This window comes from Sapajus apella, unplaced genomic scaffold, assembly GCF_009761245.1.
Source record: "Sapajus apella isolate SASKATOON/1434 unplaced genomic scaffold, GSC_monkey_1.0 scaffold41, whole genome shotgun sequence".
NCBI lineage: Eukaryota > Metazoa > Chordata > Mammalia > Primates > Cebidae > Sapajus > Sapajus apella.
This window is the reverse complement of record NW_022436981.1, coordinates 10,839,949-10,864,780: the sequence shown is the minus strand read 5'-3', so window position 1 is coordinate 10,864,780 and position 24,832 is coordinate 10,839,949. Positions and strand designations below refer to the sequence as shown.

At 40.1% G+C, this 24,832-nt stretch overlaps 1 protein-coding gene across 4 annotated transcripts in view; it reads left to right on the top strand.

Annotated features, from left to right (window-relative positions):
- ELOVL5 (ELOVL fatty acid elongase 5) overlaps window positions 1-24,832 on the top strand; it is a 77,973-nt gene that overhangs the window by 13,437 nt on the left and 39,704 nt on the right. Inside the window, exon 1 of one of the 4 annotated variants that reach the window (XM_032299707.1) lies at window positions 13,348-13,367. The exons of the other annotated variants lie outside the window; for them this stretch is intronic. The gene's annotated coding sequence lies outside the window, so the exon portion shown is untranslated. Of the gene's footprint in view, window positions 1-13,347; window positions 13,368-24,832 lie in introns of those variants that run through there. 4 annotated transcript variants of the gene reach the window in all.

Genomic DNA, 24,832 nt, shown 5'->3' with positions numbered 1-24,832 from the left:
ACCCAGCTAGTTTTTTATATTTTTAGTAGAGACAGGGTTTCACCATGTTGCCCAGGTTGGTCTTGAATTCCTGGCCTCAGGCAGTCTGCCTGCCTCAGCCTCCCAGAATGCTGTGATTACAGGTGTGGGCCATTGTTCCTGGCCTGGAGCTGTGATTTAACTTTGTTTTGGTTGGCAGCAACAGGGAGCCCAAGCTAAAGTAGACCGTACATGTTGGATGGTGCTTATCTGCTTCAGTAGCTAGTTGGTCAGTATTTGTTGGTTACTCAGACTCACTCACTGTTGATCATTTGTCTGTGTTAGCCTCTGCTAGGGGATGTGGACCCTGCAGAGACACATGCCAATACAGTTACCAGTAAAAAGACCCAATAGGAATGATGAGGTATATACTAGGATGAACAGGTGATTTATTGTCATACTGTCGATGTGGCTATGTATGTCGCAGTTAGGTTCAGCTGCAGTGATGGGCATGCCAAAATAATAGTGGTTCCAACAATGGGATCCCGAAGCAAAGTAGAAGTATTTATTTCCTATGAAAGCCTGCGCAGATCGTTCAGGCTAGTATGGCCCTGCATAAATTCATTGCTCATCATACGTCTGTCAGGTTTAGTGTGGTCTCCATCTTCCAAGCAGCAGGCTAGAAGAAGAAACAGAAAGTAGAAACAGGGATGGTGCTTTCTTTTAGGGGAAGTTCCCAGAAACAGCCTCCAGGCAACTATGCTTATGTCTCATTGGCTAGAACATCAACCGGTGGCTGCACGTGGCTAGAAAATCTCATCTTGATTCTGGGTGGCCATGCGCAGCTAAAAGTACTGCTACTGTGTATAGAATTTGGGCAAGAACTGGCTGTCTGTGCCGTAAGTGGTGGATGAGACCAGCAGCCCCCACTCACTTGGAACTGGGAGAGTCCGGGGGAGGATACTGACAAAATAAACAGATATTTACAGTGACGAGGCCTCTGAGATGTCTGCGAAGGTGTGCTATGGGAGTAAACAGGAAGGACACCTAAATCAAACTGGTGCTGGGGGGAGGGGATCAGGAAAGGTTGCCTGGAGACTAAGCAAGACTCTCTGAACTGTGGAAATGGGCAGAGTATTGAAGCTAAGGCTCAGAGGCAAAAGAGGGCAAGTAGTTGGGGGATGGAGGAGCATGTGAGGAACAGAAAGTAGCCAAGGAAAGCCAGAGGGAAATAGGGTTCTGATCACATGGGCCCTGGGGCTCAGGGAGGGTTTTGGTCATTTTCCTAGGAGTCATAACTGGTTTCTGCAGGTGAGTAACCTGGACAGATACTTTCAGCAGATGAGGGGCAACACAAGACTGGAGACAAGAAAGATCCACTAGGAGAGAGTGTACTAATCTGGTTGGGAGATGATGGTGGTCTCAACTACATAGTGGCTTTGGGGATCAAGAGAAGTGAATGCAAATCCTGTAAATCTCATAGAGCTTGGTAATTTAGAAATAATTTGGCCTTTTCATGTTACAGGTGATAAAACTAAGAATGAGAGTTTAAATGGCTTGCCCAGAGTCACACAGCTAGCTGTGGAACAGCACCAGAAATTGCTTCCCTATCTAAACTCTTTCCTTTATGTCACTGTTGAATGTGCTAATTTGAGTGAATAGGGCATTGTGGGCATTTTGGAGCCAGCAACAGGACCTGAATCCTGGTGCCCAGTGCCCAGTGCAGAGGGAGGAGTCCACCCTGCTTTGGGGCTGGATTCCTGGGAAAGTTATAGGGCAGGTAACAGAAATGAGGGAGTTGTGAGAGGATGATGAATTCAGTTTTTAGTTGTTGATTTTGAGGTTCAGGACTGCCATGTGTAGGTGGAGAGAGATCAGATGGAAACTGGTCCTTGAGATTGGAATTCGGGATGCAGGATTGGGTGGAATTAGCCAAAACTTTTCTGTACCCTTTCTTTAAATTTCTCCAGTGAAAGAGACTCAGCAACTGTTTTTGAGCCTAATGTGTCATGTACCTTAGAAGTAAGGGATTTTTCCAGTGTTAGCCCTGAATGATTTTCGCTGCAATTCGAATTCTATGTACTCTCAAACAATTTGATAAAAATAAAATAGGTTAATACTTAATAGTTAGTAAATTAAAATAAATAAAAATAAAAGTTATGTGGCCCTCCCTTGCATATTTTACCCTATGCTGCAGGTCTTCCCAGGATCCTGTCTGGCTCTGGTTGGTCTCTTGGTCCAGGCTGTGGCCTCTCTCTCCTATGTTTTCATACTGTAAGATTTCTCCAGCTGAGTTTGGGAGGGTGGAGCCCCAAACAAAACTTGATGGCTTGTGCTGGAAAAGGGGTAATGGATGCTATTGCTATAACATGTTAACTTCTATTTTTAAAATGTCAATTTGGCATCACTTTTTTGGACATGTTTACATCCTAAGAGTTTTTGGTTTCAGAAGTCCTTTGTCCTTCACAATTAACTTGTTGGCAGTGATTAAAGTATAGCCTATTTCCTGGGAAATGAGAGAGAAACAATTTCAGAGCAACTGTAGAACATATTGACATTTGAGATTGCTTTCTATGATACCACAGAGAGGTCAGTAGACAGGTAATGTGGTATCATAGTTGTTTTATCTCTTCTGGTCACTGTCCTTGTACTTAATGTTTCGCTATGTACTTTGAGCTTACAGGTGAAAAAGATTTTTTCAGTGAGTACTGTACCAAGTATAATTCAAAAATTTAAATCCTGTAACGATATGGGGTGTGACTAATAAGAGTAATGACTTCCATAAACCACACATGAAAACTGCTTTAATTATAATTGTCATTAATCTTATTTCCAGAAAGGAAATAAAGCTGTGAACTAATTTCTGTGGGCTGTGAACTAATGATGATCTTTCAGAGGTCTAGTTTTAAAAGCACTGAGTTTCTTCATGACACATGAGAATATGTAATGCACCTTTATAGCAGTTAAGTAGTGAGGTTCACACAGGATTTGTTCTCTCTTTAACACTGTCCTCTTGCAGAGGAATACTCTTCCCAAACCTGAAAGGCACGCTTGGAGAGGTGGACTGTCACTCCCAGATCCTAATTTTAGAGAAGGGAGTGTCATGTAATTTTCTTCCTACCTTATTTATTCATTCTCCCCCTTTCTCCCTTACTGACCTGCTTTTTTTCCTTCAGCCAGGTTGTTGCCTTAAGGTGTCAGGTGAGCTTCAGCCACTGATGCTGGGGCCAGATAGTGGCCCAAGCTGCTCTGTACTTGTACCCTTTTGGGGAGGGCGGATTTCGTGTTTTTGTAACGTTTTGAAGAACCTCTTACATGAAGCAGCTTGAGCTAATTAGCCAACTGAGCCAAAGAAACTAGTACCTGCTGAAAACTGACTGACGTGGTAGGCAAATGGAAAGTTTGGCTTCTAAGAAGTGTGTGTTGTGGCAAGTTGAAGTCAGAAGAATGAATTTTTGACTTTCATTCTGAGTGACCACTCCTCTACCCACTCCCTTTTCTCTCTCTCTCCCCACCTCTTTTTCCTCCTCCCCCTCCCCCTTTCTGTATGTTTGTATGTATAGCAACACTTCAGCACTTACATAGTGTTTGATAATTGAATACATTCTATTTGCGGTACTACCTAATGTGATTTAACCACAGGAAACTTGCTTCTCATTGTTTATGATTTTAAATTTTAGTTTTTGGTGATTAAGTTGCCATGAGGATTGTCCTCATTTGGAAGGAGAGTTAGTATCATGCTGTGGCTAAAGAAACTCAGTTTTTATGCCTACCAATAATGTGAAAATCACCTCACTCCTGTTTGGCTGATTGGGTCGAATTTCTCAATAGCATACTAAATGTAACCTGACGAGTTAGTAGGGAACTAGTAAAAACTTATTTCACAGAGCACTTTCAGTTACTGGTGTAGTTTGGGTGTTTGTCCCCTCCAAATCTCATGTTGAAATTTCATCCTCAACGTTTTGAGGTGGGACCTACTGGGAGGTGTTCGGGTCATGGAGACAGATCCTTCACGAGTGACTTGGTGCCCTCCCATGGTGAAGAGTTCATGTGAGATCTGGTTGTGTAAAAGACCCCCGTCTCTCTCTTGCTCTTCTCTCTCTTGCTTCCTGCTTGCTCCCCCCTTCACCTTTCACAGTGGGTAAAAGCTTCCTGAGACCTCATCAGAAGCAAATGCTGGCACTGTGCGGCTTGTACAGTTTGCAAAACTGTGAGCTAAAATAAACCTCTTTATAAATTACCCTGTCTCAGGTATTTCTTTATAGCAACACTAAACAGACTAATACAGCTATGGTAAATTTAGTGTAAGATGTATTCATTATTATTAGCTTATTTCCAAAATGACTATTTTAACAAACTTCAAACTCTGTGTACTCCAAGTTTCGTTTAACTGCTAAAGGACAAGTTTAGTCAGATGCTGCATAACCACATTTTGGTCAGTGATAAACTGCATGTGTAATGGTTGTCCCATAAAATGATAATGGAACTGAAAAATTCCTCTTGCCTGGTGAAGTAGGGGTCATCTTAATGTCCTAGGGTAGTGTATTACTCATGTGTTTGTGGAGATAGTTGGTATAAACCTACTGCACTACTAGTTCTATAAAAATATCACATGTACAGCTACGTACCATATACAATGCTTGATACTGATAATAACTATGTTACTGGTTTATGCATTTACTTTTTATACTTTTAAAAATTTTATTTATTTATTTAGGAGATGGGGGTCTTGCTCTGTCATTCATGCTGGAGTGCAGTGGTATAATCATAGCTCACTGCAGGCTTGATCTCCTGGGCTCATGCAGTCCTCCCACCTCAGCCTCCTAGTAGCTGGGACCACCATGCCTGGCTTTTTAAATTTTTTGTAGAGGTGGGGTCCCACTGTGTTGCCCAGACAAATCTTCAACTTCTGGGCTTAAGCAGTCCTTCCGCATTGATCTCCCAAAGTGTTGGTATTACAGGCATGAGCCACTGCCTGTCATTATTTTAAAAAGCACTCCTTTTACTTACCAAAAATAAAGTTAATTGTGAAACAGCTTCAGGCAGGTCTTTCAGGAGGTATTCCTGAAGAAAGCATTGTTATCACATGTTATTGCCCCTAAAAGCCTTCCAGTGGGACAAGATGTAGAAGGGAAGACAGTGATGTTGATGACCCTGCATAGGCCTATGCTAATATGTGTGTTTCTGTCTTAGTTTTTAAGGAAAAAAAATTTTAAAAGAAAAATTAATAGAAAAAAGCTTACAGAATGAATATAAAGAAAATAATTTTTGTGCAGCTGTACAGTGTGTTTGTGTTGTATTATAACAAAAGAGTCAAAAGTTAAAACGTGAAAGTCTGTAAAAGCCATGAATGGTGGTATGCACCTGTAGTCTCAGCTACTCAGGAGGCTGAATAGGCAGGATCACTTGAGGTCAGGAGTTCGAGGCTGCAGTGAGCTATGATTACACCTGTGGATAGCCCCACCAAGCAACATAGACCCTGTCCCTAAAAAAAAAAAAAAAAAAAAAAGTTTATAAAGAAGAAAAACATTACCATAAGCTAAGGTTAATTTATTATTGAAGAAGAAAAAATTTTAAAATAAATTTAGCATAGCCTCAGTGTAGTGTTTAGCCTCATTGTAGTACTTATAATGTCTGCAGTGTGCAGTAATGTCCTAGGCCACCACAGTCATTCACCCCTCACTCACTGACTCACCTAGAGCAGCTCCCATTCATGGTAAGTGCTCTGTACAGGTGTATCGGTTTTTATCTTTTATAATCTATTTTTATAATACCTTTTCTTTAATGAGCTATGCAAATACTTGCTGCGATGTTGTGGCTGCCTGCAGTGTTCAGTATAGTAACATGCCAAACAGGATTGTAGCCTAGGAGCAATAGGTTATGCTGTATAGCCTGCGTGTGTAGTAGGCCATAATCTAGGTTTTGTAAATATACTCTATGATTTTCTCCTGATGAAATCACCCAGTGACACATTTCTAAGAATGTATTGCCATTGTTAAGTGACATGTCTGTAGAGGCTTATTATTTTTAAAGTGTATTTTGGATATTTGCCATTAAGATAAGAAGCTAAATATATAGTGTCTTTTTAGAAATAAAACCTGAGAGAAGAGGAAAATTCCATGTGCAGTTTTTAATACAACAGCTCTCAAACTTTTTGGTCTGAAGACATACTATTCTTAGACAAAGTGGCCTGAGGGAGAAACGTTTTTTTAAAAAAAGCAAAAGGAAAAACAGATAAGGTTTGCACTATTAAATATTACCGAGAAACTCAGAGCTTTTGTTTATGTGGATTATTTCTATTGGTATTTACCTTATTAAAAATCAGTTTTAAATTGTTTTAAAATACGAGTGTAAAACAATTATGAAAACATTAAGAATAACCTGTTGTATGATAATAAAGTATATATTTTTCAAAATCTATTTCAAAATATGAAAACATTTTTCAAAGCAAGAAAAAAATTGGTGGAAACACATCGCTTGACATTTTTTCAGTCTCTTAAATATTTGACCTAATGGGAGACAGCTGCATCCTCTTAGCTGCTTCTGATTCAATCCTTTGAGATAGCATACATCATGCAGCCTCTGGAAAACTTTGGTGACAGTGAAAAAGTAATCTCTTAGTAGTGGTATTATGAAAATAGTTTCCATCTTACAGAGCAACTGAAAAAGGCTTGGGGACTTTCAGGGATGTCTGGACTACTCTTTGGGAATCCCTGTAGTAGGTCCTATTTGTTGCATTTTAAAAGAAGGACCACCCTTCTGCTTAGTCATAAAAACATTTTTCCTTCTTTAACAGCCATTGCCTCCTGTTTCCTTCTGCCTAAGTTTTCTTGATTTATGCCACAGGCTCTATGTGTGTCACCTTCACATGTGAACTTTACCAGGTAGAAAAAAGCTTACAGAATGAGTATAAAGAAAATATTTTGGTCTTTTTATCAAATGAACATATCTGTAGGGTACTCTGTGTAGATAGGACAGTATTTAATAGCAAGCCCATGTCCTCTTAACAGCACTGGTTTCTTGCTTTGGTGCTCTATAAGAAGGCTGTAGTGGCCAATTTTTAAAATAAAAATCCAAAACAGCAAGGAGTAAATGAAGAGATTAAGGTCTCAGTGTAGTATTAATAGCTTTATAGATGTTCATTTTACTTTTTTAATTCATCCCTTTCTCTTTGCTATATATATATTACAGTATTTAGGCTTCCAGATCGGCAACCTTTTGAAATAGTTTTAAAATAGCTGATTTCTTTTTTTGTTCCTGTCAGTTGGATAGATACCGCTTGACCTTTTCTAAACTGTTGATTTTGGATAATGCCTTTGTTTTAAGAAAAATTTGCTGCATCATGTCCCACATCTCCATCTTGTTATGTAACCATTTAACCTTTAATTCTATGTGTTACAAAAAGGTTTCTTTGGGCCTTTTTTGTATAATGTCAGATCAGGTAGACCTCTACTTTGGGGACTGTAAATAGAACATTAGCCTCCTCTTGATTTTACTCTAAGGAATTCTTTTAATATTTTTATAACCTTAGATTCCTTGATACCTGAATCAGGTACCAGTACAGTTGAGCTGCTGTATTTCCACATGTTCAGTTTTTTTAATGGGATGTATTTTTCACTATCCAGTATAGTAGTCACTGTTACTAGTTTTTGAGTATTTGAAATGTGGTTAATGCAGCAAAGAAACAGAAATTTTAGTTTTAATTTCATTTCATTTCACTTAAATTTAAATAGCTACTTGTGCCCCATCTGTCTCATTGGACAGTGCAATGCCAAGGGTATCTGGAAGTTTCTTTTTAAATTTGTAGGTTCATTCATTCATTTTTTTTATATGTGTTGTCGCAGGTAGGTTTTTTACTATCTGTGGCCATCTTATTGCTGGAAACGGAACTAAAGGGATATAGAAGGTAGAAAAGTGGAGGCAATTAATATTGGCTGATTTTTATGAGGTCTTGGGATTGTTGTAGATGAAATTTGTGGGGAAAATAAAGTTCAGGGAAGGATTTTTAGGTTGGACACTGGAGCTGATTCGTCAGCAGAAAAAAAGGATCAGTAGAGAGAAGAAATGGAAGGTAAAAGGCAAATGGGAGATGAATAAATTCTTGAAAGAAATGGGAAAAGATCCAGAATACAAGCAGAGGGATGGAAAGTTACTCTGTGAATTGGCAGGGGAAGGAGGGACTCTTAAAAAAGTTATATGAAATTTTTTATTGAAGTGTGATTCACGTAATATAAAATTATCCATTTTTAAAATGTTCAATTCAGTGGCATTTAGCACATCCACAGTGTTGTTTGCCGCGGTCACCTCTAATTCCAAAACATTTTCACCTCCCCAAAGGAGACCACTGACAGTTATCAGCCACTTGCCATTCTTCCCTCTCCTGAGCCCCTGGCAACAACTCATCTGCTTTCTGTCTCTGTAGATTCGCCCTGTTCTGAATATTTTCTATAAATGGAATCATACAATATGTGGCCTCTTGTATCTTGCTTCTGTCACAGCATAATGTTTTCAAGTTTCATCCACCCCTGTTGTAGCATGTGAAGAGTGGCCGTTGAAGGAGGAGGACTTTTAAGGGATCTGTATGGCCTGTCCGTATCTCAGCAAAACCATCGGTTCTGCTAAGTGGATTTATCTAGAGGTGAGGTACCCTGGGGATAGGTGGGGCATCAAGAGTATTTGTGACTGTAAGGTCCAGCCTGAGCAAGGAGGGTAGGGACAAAGATCTGCTTTGGTGATGGCAGATTGACTGCTAGTGAAGGTGGACAGGAGGAGTGACTGGATAGAAACTTGTCTTAAGAGGAAGCAGAATGTCCTGTTTCAAAGGATTTGGGCCCACTTAGGGTCCTAAGTTAGAGAATGCATGTGGAAATGTGAGCTCATCTAAAAGTAGGGTCATCTCGTCTTTTTGTGTATCAGCGTCACCCATAACTGCCTATTGCAGTAGTAGTGGACAGACAGTTTCTAAAGTTGCAAGTGAAGTGGAAAGCTCTGTAATCTTGCCCTGCTGGGTAATGTTGCTGCATGTCTGTTGTGAGTGCCTCCTTCTCTGCTGGAAGCAGTGTGGGGAAAGCAGACCTTGGGTTCTTTCTGCTTTCTTGGGAAGGCCAGTATGGCTGAGTCACCGTACTTGCTGGTGCTTAGGGCAAGGCTGCTTTCCAGCCTCACAGTTATCCCACAGATATATAATGCCTCAAGGACTTAAATGTTAACCATAGTTTAAATCATTTGTATTTGGGGTATGAAGAGAATGTACGCAGAGGGATCTGACCTAGTCTGGGGCTCTGTGGGAGGAATTAGGGAAGATTTCTCTGTTGTGCCCAGATAGGGGGGAAGTGGGACAGGAGGATGAGGTAGCTTTTGCCACGTGGGAGCTGCCTGAGTCAAGGACATGCTAGAGAAAGCGAAAAGGAAATGGGTGGGGTTGTGGGGCAGTGAGCAGGAGGGAGGGGGGCAGAAGTTGGGCTAGGGAAAGCAGGCGTGGGCCTGGGCGTGAAGGGGCCTCTAACCAAGTGAGGGATTGTAGGCTGTATCCAGAGAGCAAGGGATCAAAAGGCTTCAGGCAAGGGTGGCCCCATCGATTTTGGTGGTTAAAAAGAACTCAGGTGCAACGTGGAGGTGGATAGAAAGGAGCAAGAATGAGTGCCTGAAAGCCAGCTGGCTGTCCACAGGAAAGAAAATGGGCCTTGGTGGTACAGCTAGGAAGAAGTGGATATTTATAAGATGCTCAAGGGGATAGCTTCAGCAGGCTAAGAGATGACTGAGCTATTCTGATACCCTGTCCCTTCTGTCTACTGTGTCATTTCACACCTTCATGTCTCTTCATGCTGTGCCTTCTGCTTGAAATATCCATCAACCGTTCTGCCTCCTAGGCCTTCCACCCTGTGAAGTCCTTAATAACCTGGCCAGATGCCACTTGCATGAAGTCTTCCCTGATGCTGTGTTCAGAGTTAATTCATTTAACAAATATTTATGGAGCATCCACATTTTAATATGCTTTAAATCATTGCTGACTTGGTTTTCTGGTCAAATGGAATGTTTAACACATGCCAGCCAATTAACATGGCTGCTTAATAAAGTCGAGGTAAAATTTGAGACACTTTTCAGGCCTACCTAGTGTCACAATTCTTCCCAGATTGTGGCAGCCCACTCCCACCTCCTCTTCTTGAGCAGCAGCGTCCTTATTTCCTTTCCCTGTTCCTTGGTCTACCCAAATCTACCAGTCTCTTTTGTGACAGTTGAAGCCCCCTTCCTCTGGTGAAGCCTCTCCCTGGCCTGGATCTCCTTCCTGAGCACAGCCCTTGGCTCTGTGGCTTTCCATCTCTGGCTGGGTGCTAGTGGGATATTAACTTTTCATTTGAGTTTAGTTGTATTGGACAGTTAGAGACTCTGTCAGGCTCACTGCATCCAGAAGAGAGCTTATGAATACATAAATATCCATAGGGTGGGGCATCACATCACCTTCATGGTTTTCCATAAATGATTGACAAGATATGAGCACTTTTTAAAAAAACGACATTTGGACATAAGTGTCAGATGCTTGGTTTATGACTCAGTAATGGGTATCTTAAGCCTAGAAGTTGTGTTTTAGATTGAAGAATCATACATAATTCTCCTTGGCTGTCTTTATCTATAAATTGTTCTGTCCTTGGGTAGGACATCTAGACACATGTGAAGTGGCCAAAATGGCCATTAGTCAATCGAGTATGAAACGTAGCATTTTGGAGAATAAATTGTGGAGGAACTTGCCTGAAACCTTACTAGTAGGGTAGGACATTCATGTTAGAGAGTAGGTCTAGGGTATTGGACAGAGAGTCAGGGAGACTAGGTGACTTAGAGCACAGTGCTAAAAGTCTAGTCTACGTTGTTTCAGTCTAGGTGGAAGAGGGTTATCAGTGTCCCCAAAAAAAGTCCTTGGCCTCGGGTTAATCCGTAGGCCCCAGTTGAAGAAAGGTGGATACTTACTTATGCAATATTGCCCTAGGCCTTTTCTAGTATTTCAGTAAGTGTCTTCTGTCAAACCTCAAGCGAATTCTTTTCCTTTTTGATACACTTTGGAGATGCAGACATTCTGATTTTTTTTTTTTTTTAATGATAGCCCATTCCTCTGGTTTCTTTCTCAATCTAAGACTAACTAGTTATTCCACACACATCGCTGTAGACCAGTATTCGGCCCTCTTTCCTGATTCTTTTTCTTTTTGAGACAGGATCTCTGTCTTGTCCTCAGGCTGGAGTGCAGTGGTACCACCTTGGCTCACTGCAACCTCACCTTGTGGGCTCAAGCCGTCTTCCTGCCTCAGCCTCCTGAGTAGCTGGAACCACAGGCACACACTGCCACACCTAGCTGACTTTTCTATTTTTTTGTAGAGATGGGGTTTCTCCATGTTGCCCAGGCTGGTCTCAAACTCCTGGGCTCAAGCAGTCTGCCTGCCTCAGCCTCCCAAAGTGTTGAGATCACAGGTGTGAGCCACCATGCCCAGTCCCCATTCTTTTAACTCTACTTAATCTATGTTTTTAAATGTTATTTTTAGTTATATAAACTTATGTAATCAATATCCATAGAGATCTGTAGCTGATTTTCTTTTCTTTTTCTTTTTTTTTTTTTTTTTTTTTTTGAGACTGGGTCTCATTCCGTGGCCCAGGCTGGAGTGCAGAAGCACAATCTCAGCTCACTGCAACCTCTGCCTCCCAAGTTAAAGCAATTCTCCTGCTTTAGCCTCCTGAGTAGCTGGGATTATAAGCGTATGCCACCATGCCAGGCTAATTTTTATATTTTTAGTCAAGACAAGGTTTCACTATGTTGACCAGGCTGATCTCGAACTCCTGACCTCAAGTGATCAGCCTGCCTTGGTCTCCCAAAGTACCAGGATTACAGGCGTGAGCCATTGTGCCCGACTCATAACTGATTTTCTTAAATGCTGCATATCCGTATTTTAAAAGGGATATGGGAAAAGCTTGTTACTTGTCCTGACTCTAGAAACTAATACTGGACATGGTAGAGCCATTTCTCTTTCCATGAAGTTTCTATTTATAGAGACTTTTTAAGTCATAGCTTCACTAAAATCATGTTAACACTATGTCATTTCTGAGCAGGCCTACTACCCGAGAGTTAACAAGACCTCGTTTATCCTGTTTCTAGGACGCCAAAATCTGATGATTCATTTGAATGGGGAAGAAAAACCAAATTGTCACATAAACGTTGTAATTAATATAACCATTGACTCACTGACATTGTATTTTGTACACCATTTTCTTCACTTTAGGTTGTCTTGGGCATAAAGTATTCCTCGTCTAAATCTTAGACAACTACTTGAGACCCAGTAGTATGTTACAGGTATCTGTAGGTTGCCAGTTTGATGCATTTTTGTATTTTCCTAGCAAAGTTAAATTTAGTCTAATCTCAATATGAGTGACAGTTAAAAGTGCAGGTTGTGGAGCCAGCATCCAGGGTTTGAATCCCATTTTCCACCAAATGCAGGGTCGGTAACTGAGCTTATTGAGAAGATGAAATTAAATAGTGCATGTGAAGTGCACGGTATGATGCTTAGCACACATTGAGTGTTCAGTGTTAGCTACTGTGATTATTATCCTTGGTGTGTTTCCTATTTTTAATGGTGTTACAGTCCTGAAGCAAGGGACTCAATAAAGGAAGAATATTATGGTTTCATAATGAAATCCTCTTAACTCATTAGTGAAGCATTACAATCTATAATGGTGCGAGCTTTGTTTGATGCTGGAACAAATTAGGCCAGAGTTAATGCCATTTCATCCTATTAACCTTGGATAGCTTATCTCAGTGCTTGCCCGAAGTTTTGCTGGTGGAGTCTTTTTTTTCAGTGTGATGTAATTCCCAGATAGTGGGCCGGTTGTTCTTGTGAGAATTTAATGCCCAGGTAGGAGTTGGTTGATTCTAAATGGAAGCTGTTGTGTCCTATGCTGTTTGTTTATTCTGGGTGTGGTGATTAAGCCTTTAAAGTGCAGGCAAGAGGACTCTTTGGGGTTTCTCATTTGTGTCCTGTGACATGCGTATGAAATCTCTCTGTGAGCAAGTATAAATATTTTTCCAACTGCTCACTTAGTGCCTCCACATGGGATTGGAAAAATCAAGCTGTTTTATGCTGCTTTATTGACAATAATACTAATAACATAAACCAAATTTGGCTGACTCAGCTACTGATTAGCAAAAATAGCCTGTCTTCTGCCAAATGTTATATATATATATGATTAAGAAAACAACTAGAGGAGTCTTCTTACCTCAAGTTTTTTTTTGTTTGTTTTTGTTTTTTTGAGATAGAGTCTTGCTCTTTTGCCCAGGCTGTACTGCAATGGCATGGTCTCGGCTCACGGCAACCTCTGCCCGCCAGGTTCAAGTGATTCTTCTGCCTCAGCCTCCTGAGTAGCTGGGATTACAGGTGTGTGCTGCCACACCCAGCTAATTTTTCTATTTTTAGTAGAGACGGGATTTCACTATGTTGGCCAGGCTGATCTTCAACCCCTGACCTCGTGATCTGCCTGCCTCAGCCTCCCAAAGTGCTGGGATTACAGGTGTGATCCACCACACTCAGCCTTCAAATTTGGCCTTTTTAAAGGTATTTTTGTGCCCCTCTCACCAGAAGTGGATTTTCCATTGTTTTACAGGGTTCCTATAAAGCTGTGGATGGCTTTGTAGATTCAGTTTTTTAAAAGACAGTCCATGACCCCAGACAAAATAGGTATTTAGCAAATGAGCTTGAACTGTGCTTTTTAAAAATCCATACTTGTTCTCAAGGATTGCTATTGTTTATGTGAAACGTAATACTTCTTAGAGGTTTTAAAAATTGATAACTAGACTGAGCTCCTTGGTTTGAGGGGAAGTTTTTGTGGAATGCAACAGTTCTATTTACTATATACTAACAACCTGAGAGAAAGAAAGGCTCCTAACATAGGTGACCTGTTAACAAATTACCAGCTTATGTTCACAAATTAATCCTTAGGCAAGCAGACCACACGCAAAATTTGCCATTCACTTTTCTCTTACCAGTGTTAGCTGAAATGGCTATTTACACAAATTTTCAGTATGTATATTTAGTGTTTCTTTGTATTCAGCTGTTGGGATTTCTGTATGATTTATATTTCTGACTTGTATAGTGTTTTACATTAGACTAAATTAATGAAGAATTTTTTTCTTCATGAGATTGTCCAATTATGGCAATGGTGCAGTTATATACGCTGTTTACATAGACCTTGCAAGTGGGAACATTAATAGGTAAAAATATTTTGAAAACAAATTTCACAGTGCATCCTAAAAGACTGGCCAATTTCTGGGAGTCTCACCCATGGAAATACTTTAATATATAGCTAAAGTTTTATGTATAAAGATGTTTTTTGCGGCATTATCTAAAAATAATGAAACCTTGGAAACCTTAAATGTCTTATATTGGAGGAATAAATAAAAGTATTTATATAAATATTGCTCCAAAATTCAAATTACGTTTGTGAAAATGATTGCTGGCAGCCTTTGTTCAGGTAAATGATCCAAATGCAGAACTGTGGATGGTGATGTGCATGACACCTGCAGGACTGACCCTGCTTGTGGGATTTAACCCTCTTGTCACAAGTAATGTTACTGGAAATAACAGCCTCCTGAGTAGCTGGGGTCACTGGCGTGTACCACCACTCCCAGCTAATTTTTTGTAATTTTTGTAGAGATGGGGCATGGTCTCGCCATTTTGCCCAGGCAGTGGAAGTATGTGCTTTTTTAAAGCATAGAAAATGGTAGAAGAAATAAAATTGTATTTATTTATGTAAATATACTTATGTAAATTTATATATGGTAATAGCAAAGCTCCATGCTAAATGCTGTACATGAACCATCTCATCTCGTTAGGTATTCTTGTTATTTCCATTTGAGGAGAATATTCCAGGTGAGGAGATTGAGGTTTACAGATATGTACTCGCCCAAGATCACTCCACTTAATTAGAGATGGTAGAAGGGATGACATGGATTCAGCAACACTCATGGTACTTTTTTTGTTTTTGCTTCAAAATGAAATAAGTAATTTTTCTCTGCTTTCCATATTTTCTATAGTAGACATCATTTTACTATAAAAAAATGTTATTGTAACACGGGCAGGCAGTAGAGTGTAGTGGTTCAAGGAGTACGCTCTGGAATCAGTTGGCCTCCTTTCATTGTAACCTTGGACAAGTGACAGTGATCTCTGCCTGAGTATACTCATCTGTGAGGGGGCTGGCATGAGGACTGAGGTTATCCTTGAAGATATATGGCAGAAAGACTGGCACGTAGTAAGGATGGAGTGAGTGTTAGTTGCTATTATCATTATCATGATCTGAAAGGAAAAGAACTTGAAAATAAGGTGGCGAGGTTAGGGGGGACCCATCATTTGAAGTAGTGGGCTGGATTAGTTTTTAAATGGTTATCTGGTTCTCCTGGATAGACGTTACTGTGATGAGAGAAGTCACTTTGAAAAGCTTCCTTACAAGCATTCAGTCATTAGCAGACCATTTAGTGAAGGAAATAGCAATTTGCTAAATAATTCAACCTCCTGAAGTATGTTACATAGCTGGCTTAATGTTTTCTTAGGACAGCAAGAATACATAAGTCCCTAAACAAATGTGTGGCGTAGGTCCTAGCTTAAGGATGAACTTCTTACATTTAACACTAGGAACTTAATGTACATTTGAATCTTTCTTATTTTTCCCTATAAGAGAACATGTCAATACAGTGAATTTTCACTAATTTGCACTCCACTAATTTAAAACCTATGACATGCCTCCTATTCCAACAGGCTATGAAACATACACATGAGACTGTATAATCAATTTATTAATAAAATTAGTAAAGCGGTGAAATTCTAGGTGAATAGAACTTTCCATATTCTCTTCTTCCAGTCTGCTTGCCACCCTTCCACATGCCCACAGCCTCCATGCTTCTTCACTCACCACATGGCACACCCCTCCAGGGTGCAGCACAAGAAGCCAGGAGCTTGGACTCCCTCCTCTCCCTCATCTTGCCCACCCTGGACATCTCTCCTGTGTGGCTCCTGCATTCCCTCTCCTGCTGTGCCTTTGGAGGGCCCCCATCTCTCATCTGGGCTCTTGCAGTCCATTTTTAACCATCTTGATGCTGATCTCACCCTCTTTTTAGCCTCTTGCCCCCACTCTCATTCCTTCTTTACCAGCCCTCCCAACCCCCCAGTTTAAAAACAAACTCTGGAGCTTTTACCTCTTTCTTCAACATCATTTTTCACTTTTTCACCTCTGCCTTCTGTCCGACCCCCACTAGCAAGCCTTAAACATTACTCTTCACAGAACTTCACCTGACCCACTGGTCTCCATGCAGAATTGACTGCTCTCTGTTCATGCCCTAAACCCACCCATCTTTTTCTCCTGTACGTACATTGTCATGGCCTGTCAATCACTTTATTACAGTTATTTATTGTTTCTCCTTCCCTTGCTAGAGTCCTTTGACCTCTCTGAAGGCAAATTTGTGGCCTTGTGGATTTCTGTGTTTCCAGTGCCTGTGACAATGTGTTAAATGTATGTTTGATGAATGTTTGCTGCTGCTGATGATAAAAATAGCTGCCACAAATTGAGGTGTTTATACATTGTGCCAAGCACTTCATGTAATTTTATGATCTCATTTAATCCTTGCAGCAACCCCAAGAGGTATAAGCATTATTGTCCTCATGTTTATGAGTTGGGAAACTGAGGTCTATGTAGGTTTAGCAGCTTGCCCAAGGTAATATTGTAGTGTATGCTGTTGCAGTGTGGTTTCAGAGCCTAGAGGACTCTAACTCAAATTACACATATTACAGATTACGTATTTCTCATAGAAATGGTGAGAATCTATAGTCCTATCGGTGCTACTTCATTATGAGTTAAGTAGTTTAGGGCTGGTCTGGAGATCTGTCTGCCACTGACAGCTAGGGTTTTTAACTTGAGGACTACTGGTATTTGGGGGACCCTGTAAATGTCAGTCAGTTTAATCCAAACTCTGTCATTTTGAGATAGAGTTTCCCTTTTGCCTTAATCAGGTTTTCATAATTAATGTAGAACCCCCAGAAGTTTAAGAACAACTAATGTAACATTTCTCCAGAAAATTATTTTTCAAAGGCCAGATGACTAGTTTCATAAAATTAAGGTTACGTGTTTTGGTAACTTGACTAAATGAATGAAAATGATTCATCTCAGAGACTAGGTTTCTTAGAAGTGAAAATTTTCTTTAGACCCTGTAAATAGTTGTTCCTTTATCTCTTAAATGGAAAACTACCTCTCTGTTACGGACTGAAGGTTTATGTCCCCCTAGTCCCTCTTCATATTTTGAAACCCTAACTACCAAAGTGATGCTATAAGAAGGGTGGGGCCTTTGGGAGTTAATTAAGTTTAAATGAGGTCATGAGGGTGGAGTCCCTATGATGGGATTAGTATTTTTATAGGAGGAAGAGGGACCAGTACTCTCTCCATCCGTCCCCATGTCCCCAAGTCCCCAGGAGGATATAGCCATCTGAAACCAGGAAGAGGACCCTCATCAGGAGCTAATTTGCTGGCACCTTGATTGTGGACTTCCTAGCCTCCAGAACCCTGAGAAGTAAATGTTGATTAATCTAGCAGCATGTGGTATCTTCCTTATAGGAGCACAAGCTGGCTAAGAACCTCTCCTTTTCTTCTCCAACCCAGTTGCAATTTATTAAATTGTTCATGTATATGAAAAAAAAATCATTGGAGAAGAACATAATACATTTTAAACATGTCACTGCTTCTGTAGTTACGTTAATTTTCTTCAAATAATTGTTTTCATTGAATCCTGCATAGGAATTATGTGGTAGCTTTTCCAAATCTAAATAGGATATTATGTACTATTTTATAATCCATCCTCTAGCTCCCAACCAGTAAAATGTTCTTGCTTTTCAAGGATGTGTGTGTGTTAAGCTGTTAATTTGTGCTGATTTTTTTTCTTTTTAATTTTGTTTCTTTTTTTTCACTCAAATTATGACCCAGGATATCAATGTCTGTGTTTTGAAATGAACTGAAAATATAAGTCCTGACTGGAGGAATAGCTAGATTTCTGAGCTGAAGGGAGAGGACCAGGTTCTCTGTCCCTACCACTTGCCGTAGTACCTTAAACACATTTGGTGCTCAGTAAAGGCATATTGTTAAAGGATTATATATGCCATTTTACAATCTCAGTTCTTTTCCTAAAATTTTCACATTTGACTTCTCCAGGAATGCATTTCTATAATTTCTATACAGGAATAGGTATTTGTTTCTTCTTCACTATGTCCGTAATTTTTATTTTGGGATCTGTTGGTATCTCTCCCTTGGTGTTCTGGCTGTAGGTGGGCACCTAATTGACTTCATGTTAATTTGATCACTGGCTTTCCTTCGTTTTGTTATAGCTAAATGCCTCTATGACAGCTTAAAGTTGAATATTGGAACTTGGAGAGAATTGAAATGAAGGAAAAATCACATCAGCCAGTTAAAATACCCAGTTACATTAACTTGACTTGCTAAAATCCATGCAATTCCACTAAAATGTAGTCACCTTAGGACCTAATTCCTAGTACTTCACCTTTAGTGATTGTCAAGGAGGATTTAAATACAGTGGCACATTTTTTGAAAGTAGCACTAGGTAAAAAGAGGAAAAGCATTGCCAAGAAGAGATCTAATCTTGCTGGAGAATTTCCAAGGAGTGTTACAGAAGAAGTCACCTCAGTCTTTTCTGGGAGACATCCACTGTGCTCTGAAGAGCTGTGGGGGTTGAACTCTTTGCTGATGACAGGCAGCAAAAAGCCCAGAGCAGAGCACAAGTGTGGCATCACTCTCCAGTAAACTACAGTCACATGGTGACTGCACATTGTAAAAGAGCTGCAAAACCCTTTTTTGTTTCTCAATGCATTGACAAGAAAATGATCCAAAAGATGGAAGAAAGCACAGTTACTTGTTTTTATAATATGGCAAACTTTTAGTTTTCATTTTCAAAAGCATCTGGAATCTGACAATCTAAAACTAACTTTTCAGCTGGGCATGGGTGCTCATGCCTGTAACCCCAGCACTTTGGGAAGCTGAGTCAAGAGGATTGCTTGAGCCCAGGAGTTCAAAACCAGCCTGGGCAACATAGCGAGACCCCTTTTCTACAATTTTTTTTTTTAAATTAGCTGGGAGTGGTGGCACATGCTTGTAGCTCCAAGCTACTCAGGAGGCTGAGGCAGGAGGATTGCTAGAGCTCAGGAGGTCAAGGCTGCAGTGAGCCGTCATTGTGCCACTGCGCTCTAGCCTGGGCGACAGAGTGACATCATATCTCAAAAATGAAATAAAACTAAGTTTTCTATGTTCCATGTATTAGAAAGGAAAATGGCAAGAAAACTAATTTCAGGAACTTACATAAAGCAGTGTAGTCATAATAGATTTATAGACTTTTATTCCAATTATCTGTGCCTGTTCATCTACAATACTGTGAGATTTGGCATTTATAATTTTCACTCAAATACCTCAGGATCACAAAATTCCTCTGAATCATCAAAGATTACATTTTATTCAGGAGGATTTTGTTTGGTGTCTTTCATGATTTTCTTGCTGTTTGACAGCAGGCCTCTTTGTGAGATGTATGATTCTTTGAAGTGCATTAGATCATCGGGTTGATCAAAACAGTATCCCCATCACCTGAGTAGCCTGGGTAAATAAATGTTTACTGGGAAGCTTCATCATACTGCTGTGAAAATGAGTAGTTGAAACACCAGCGTTTAGGTAAAGCCTTAAACTTTAGTGAATGGAGTCATAGTTCAGCCTATTCCTTTCCAACACAAACCTTCTTTTACAGTTACAGGTGCCAAAAAAGTCACCACCACATGTGATTTGTGTTGGGGAAGTTGATTGAATTTTTAAAAAATCAGATAGTCTTGTTGGTTTGTTTTTCTCATGGTTGTGGATTTTTAAAAAATTGAACATTTTGAGAGAATTGTAGGTTCATATGCTGCAGTTGTAGGAAATAATACAGAGATCCCAAGTACCCTTTACCCAGTTTCCCCCAGTGGCAACATTGTACAGAACTGCAGCATATTATCACAGGCAGCATACTGACATTAGTGCAGTCTAGATACAGAACATTTCTGTCTGCACATGTGGCCTTTATAACCACATCCTCTTCCATCCTGCCTTTACACCCTCTTCAGTGTTTGTTACAAATCCCACTGATAACAATCATAAGGCAATCTTAGTGCACATCTGCTTTTATTCCTTATTATAGAGTGCTAGAAGTGGGCTTGAGTGTATAACATTTTAAACCTTTTTTTGAAGTTTCTCTCCTTTTCTTAAAGTTTACTTTTAATTTTTTTAGTATATCTAATTCCAGAGCATTGTCATTACCTTAGAAAGAAACATCATAAACAGTATCAGTGACTTCCCATTCCTTTGTTTCCCCAGCCTGTGGCAACCACTGATCTGCCTGTTCTGGACATTTCATGTAAATCGAATCATCTGTGGCCTTTCATGTCTGGCATCTTCCACTTTGCATAATGTTTTCCAGATTCATTCATGATATAGCAAATGTCAGTACTTTATTCCTTTTAATGACCAAATAGCATTCCATTGTATGGATGTACCACATTTGTATTCTTTCATCAGTTGATCGACTTTTGGGTTGTTTTTACTTTGTGATTATTATAAATAATGTTACTGTGAATATTTGTGTACAGGTTTTGGAGTGAATATATGTTTTTATTTCTTTGTGTATATACCTAGGGGTAGAATTGCTGGGTCATATGGTAATTCTGTGTTTCACTTTTTGAAGACTTGCCAAACCATTTTCCACAGCAAATGTACCATTTGACAGTCCCGCCAGCAGCAAGTGCCTGAGTATTTCAGTTTCTCCATATCCTTACCAGCATTTGTTACTGTCAGTTTCTACGATTATAGCCACCCCAGTGGTTACTGCGTGGGTCTTTTTTAAAAACAGCTGTTTTAGCAACACTGCCTTGCTTACCTACCAGGTATGACAGCCCTAGGAGCACTGTTTATGTTGAAGTTTACAGTGGTGTCAGTTGGCCGTCTCTGGGCTTCTGTAGAAGAGAAAATTGTGTAACTGCCTACCTCTCCTGCCAGAGCATCGGACTTGGTGTGAAGTTCTGTGAAGAGCCCACCCAGTCACCTGTCATCTCATTTAGCCACACTCGAGAGTCTGCTGAGGTGCAGGGGGAGTTACCAGTGTCCTTTGTGGACTCAATTGCTATTTTGGAACAGAAATTTGCAGAATCCTTTAAGCTGAAAATTTTCCATGCTAGTATGTATCATATGAATAGCAATTGTTTTACCCTTTCACAGAAAAAAAACCCAACAGCCTTTTCTGTGTGTAATGTGAGATAAAGCCTGGGGACGTTTGTGGTTTTCTTTTTAATAGGTGACAGTTCGGAATTCACTGCTGATCATAAGCTGCCAAATAATAGCTTTAAGATGTACTTTTAAAAATTAAATGTGTGATTGGCTGGGTGCATTGGCTCATGCCTATAATCCTAACACTTTGGAAGGCCAAAGCAGGCAGATTGCTTGAGCCCAGGAGTTCGACAGCAGACCAGCCTGGGCAACAGAGCGAGACCCTGTCTCCAAATTAAAAAAAAAAAATCAACTTGTGCCCATTGTAAAGGCACAAGTTTTGGACCAACTACAAATTTAAGTAACTTACCTTTGTGAGCTGCTTAATAGTAAGTAATGTGATTAACTCTTCCTGCTATGCCCCAAAATGTTTTGATTTTAGCACTGAAAGCCTTACATCCCAGGAAAACCTCCCCAAAAAACAGGACAGTTGGCTACCCTAAGCCATATAAACCTAGAGTTAACGAACTAGCTCTGTTTGTTGTTTGAGCAAGTTACTAAGAATCTCTGAACTTTAGTTTCCTCATCTAGAAAATAGGGATAATTCCTTACTGAGTCTTTGAAAAGCTGGGTACACCGTAGGCTGTTAGTAAATGCTAGATCCTTGTCTCAGGCTAGTAACGAAAGTGTTGTATTGTTTTCATAACCAAATTCTATGCTTTAGATAATAAGCCTTTTCACTTCTCTTCCCAGTTTCAGGTAAATCAAGGGAAGCATTTATATTTTATTAGGCCATGCTTATAATTGGTTCCTTGATTACGTGTAGTAACAAAAGGAAGGCTAGCAAGAGGAAGGAGAGTTGACTTGTAAGAACCTCTTCTTCCAACTTCACTGACCTTATTAATTTCTAAGCCTTTTATCTGTTATTAACAAATTAGCCCTGCATTTGCCAACTTAAAAGGCAAAAACATTTACTATTTCACACGTTTTCTGAGGGTCAGGAGTCCCAGCAAGATCTAGCTGGTGGTTTTGGCTCAGGGTCTTTCATGAGGCTGCAGTCATCTGAAGCTGACCAGGCCAGAGGATCTGCTTCTGAGCTCATTCAGTTGGCTCTTGGTGGAAGGTCTGTTTCTTGCCATATTTTCCTCTCCTTAGGACTCTTCACAACATAGAGATGCCTTCCCCCAGAGCTAATGGTTCTAGAAACAGAGACAGAAACATGCCAGCTGACGAAGATGAAAGCCACAATATCTGTTATCACCTAATCCCACAAGTGACATTCCATCCCTTTTGCTGTATTCTGTTAGTCGCACACACAACCCTGGTTCATTGGGGAAGGGCACTACATAAGGGTGTATCAGATGTACCAGGATCTTTGGGGGCATTGGAGACTCTGCCTCCCATAGATACCATATTTACTTGAAGAAAGCTTGAGGTGATATAGTCTAGGTAATGAAACTAATACAGTAGGAATCAGCTCAGCTTGGAATTGATTAAAATAGAGCCAAAGCCCACATTTCTTAACCGGTGTTCAGGTTCTTCCTATCACCCACTTTGCCTCCTTCTAAGAAATGTGTGAAATTGCCCTTGGCCAAGGGCATGATTTTGCAGCAGCAGCCTCTCAACAGTGTTCCACACTGCCCAAGATTAATATGATGAAACAGGGAGTTACTAAATTCCTTCTGTGTTCCAAGAACAACTGCCAGGGATTACAGGGAGTGAGACAGATGTCCCTTGTCCTCACTGAGCTTCATAGACTTCGCCACTGTTGACTCCTGGTAGTAATGGTGTTAGGGACCTCCTCTACTGACAGTAATTTTTCTATAACAGCATCCTCCAAAAAAGAGCTTACCGTCCACTTCCCCCAGCTGGTGGAATTAGAGGAAATGGGAAATTGCAACAGAATTTGTTGGAATAAAAAATAATTTATCCTCGAGACTATAGTCTAGGCTGTCTCTGTAATACAGTATATGGATACTGTCTGGGTGATAAAAATTAAAGGGTGGCAGGGGATTTTATTAGGAGTCCAAAAGCTCAATTTATATATATAGCAGTGGTTCCCAAAGCAGGCTGTTTCCCAGAATTACCTAAGGAACTTTTCAAAAAGATGTTTCTCAGCATCTATTGAATTAGAATTTTTAGGAGTGGATCCCAGAAACCTGTTTTTAAAGCTGTTAGGTGATTTTAAGATGCAGCCAGATTTGAGAGCCCATTGATACGAAACTCTAGAAAGTTATTCATTCATTGATCCACTCATTATTCATTCATTTACTCATAGTTTCAATGAGCAATCAACAGTTGGTCAGGCGCAGATCCCTGACCAACTCTAGAGATAAAATAGGAACACCAGAGGTTCTGCCCTTGAAGAACTTAGGGCCTAATGGGATGTGGACAGATGAACAGATAATTACAGTATAACATAATCACAGCCCTTAAAAAATAAGCCTGTAATTTTATCACTGATTGAGATACAGTAGAAGTGATGATGAGAGTATGAAAATGAGATCGGGGGGATTGCCACCCCTTTACTTCCCATCTAAGTCTTAATTACAGAGATTTTTAAGGACTGTATTACCAAACGTCTTGGGTGAACAAAATTTTTTAAATTAATAATCTTATTTTAAAACTACATTAGTTCTGTATCTTTTTCTCTTAAAACTATATGAATTCAGCCAATACTAACACATGTTGTCACCATCTTTTACATAAATACATGAAGATGTCCTCTTGAGAGACTGCATGGGTTATTTTAAGAGTGGTAGGCAATAGTATTCAAGACCTAGTTCAAATTCTGGCCCCCCCCAAGCTCTGTGACCTTTGGCAGCTCAGCCCCCTTTTCAGTTATGGTAAATGAATAAATTTATTGGCCATCTACTGTATGCTAGTTGCCAGGAGTACAAAAAAAAGGCTTATCAGATGCAGATTCATTTCTGCTCTGTACTAAGGTTGGGATAGGGTCTACTCTTCTGCTTACAGAGAAGTCAATGACCAGCATCTTCTTGACATTCCAGAGGAATTTAGGGTCTTTTACAAATCCCCAGATTCACGAGAATCATTATGGCATGTGAGTCTATGCCAAATAGAGAATAACAGAGCTGTGAGGTATAGATGTGAGCACGATTCACTGCCCATGGACCTTGCAGGGAACTCCAGTTTATGCCTTAGCAGAACTCTTCCATGAACAATGAATATGAAATTGATCATTGTCAAAGGTCTGATGATGATAATGTAATGATAATAATAGAAGCGTTTTTACAGCACTTGCTGTGCCACACACTAGGCTGAGCATTTCACATCTCTTAACTCATTTAATCACATGAGGAAGTTAATGTAATTACCCTCATTTTACAGTCTAATAAACTAAGGCACAAAATGTTAAGTAATTTGTCCAAGGTTACACAGCTAGTAAATGCTGAAGCAGAGATTTGAACCCAGGCTTTCTGGCTCCAGAGTGTGTGTTGCTAACCACTACCACCCAGAAGTGGTTGAGCCACAGATGTCTTTGCCCACAGCTTACTAATTTGTACTGTGGCAAAGGTTTTGTCTGTCTCTGTCACTGTCCTGTTCCTCACAA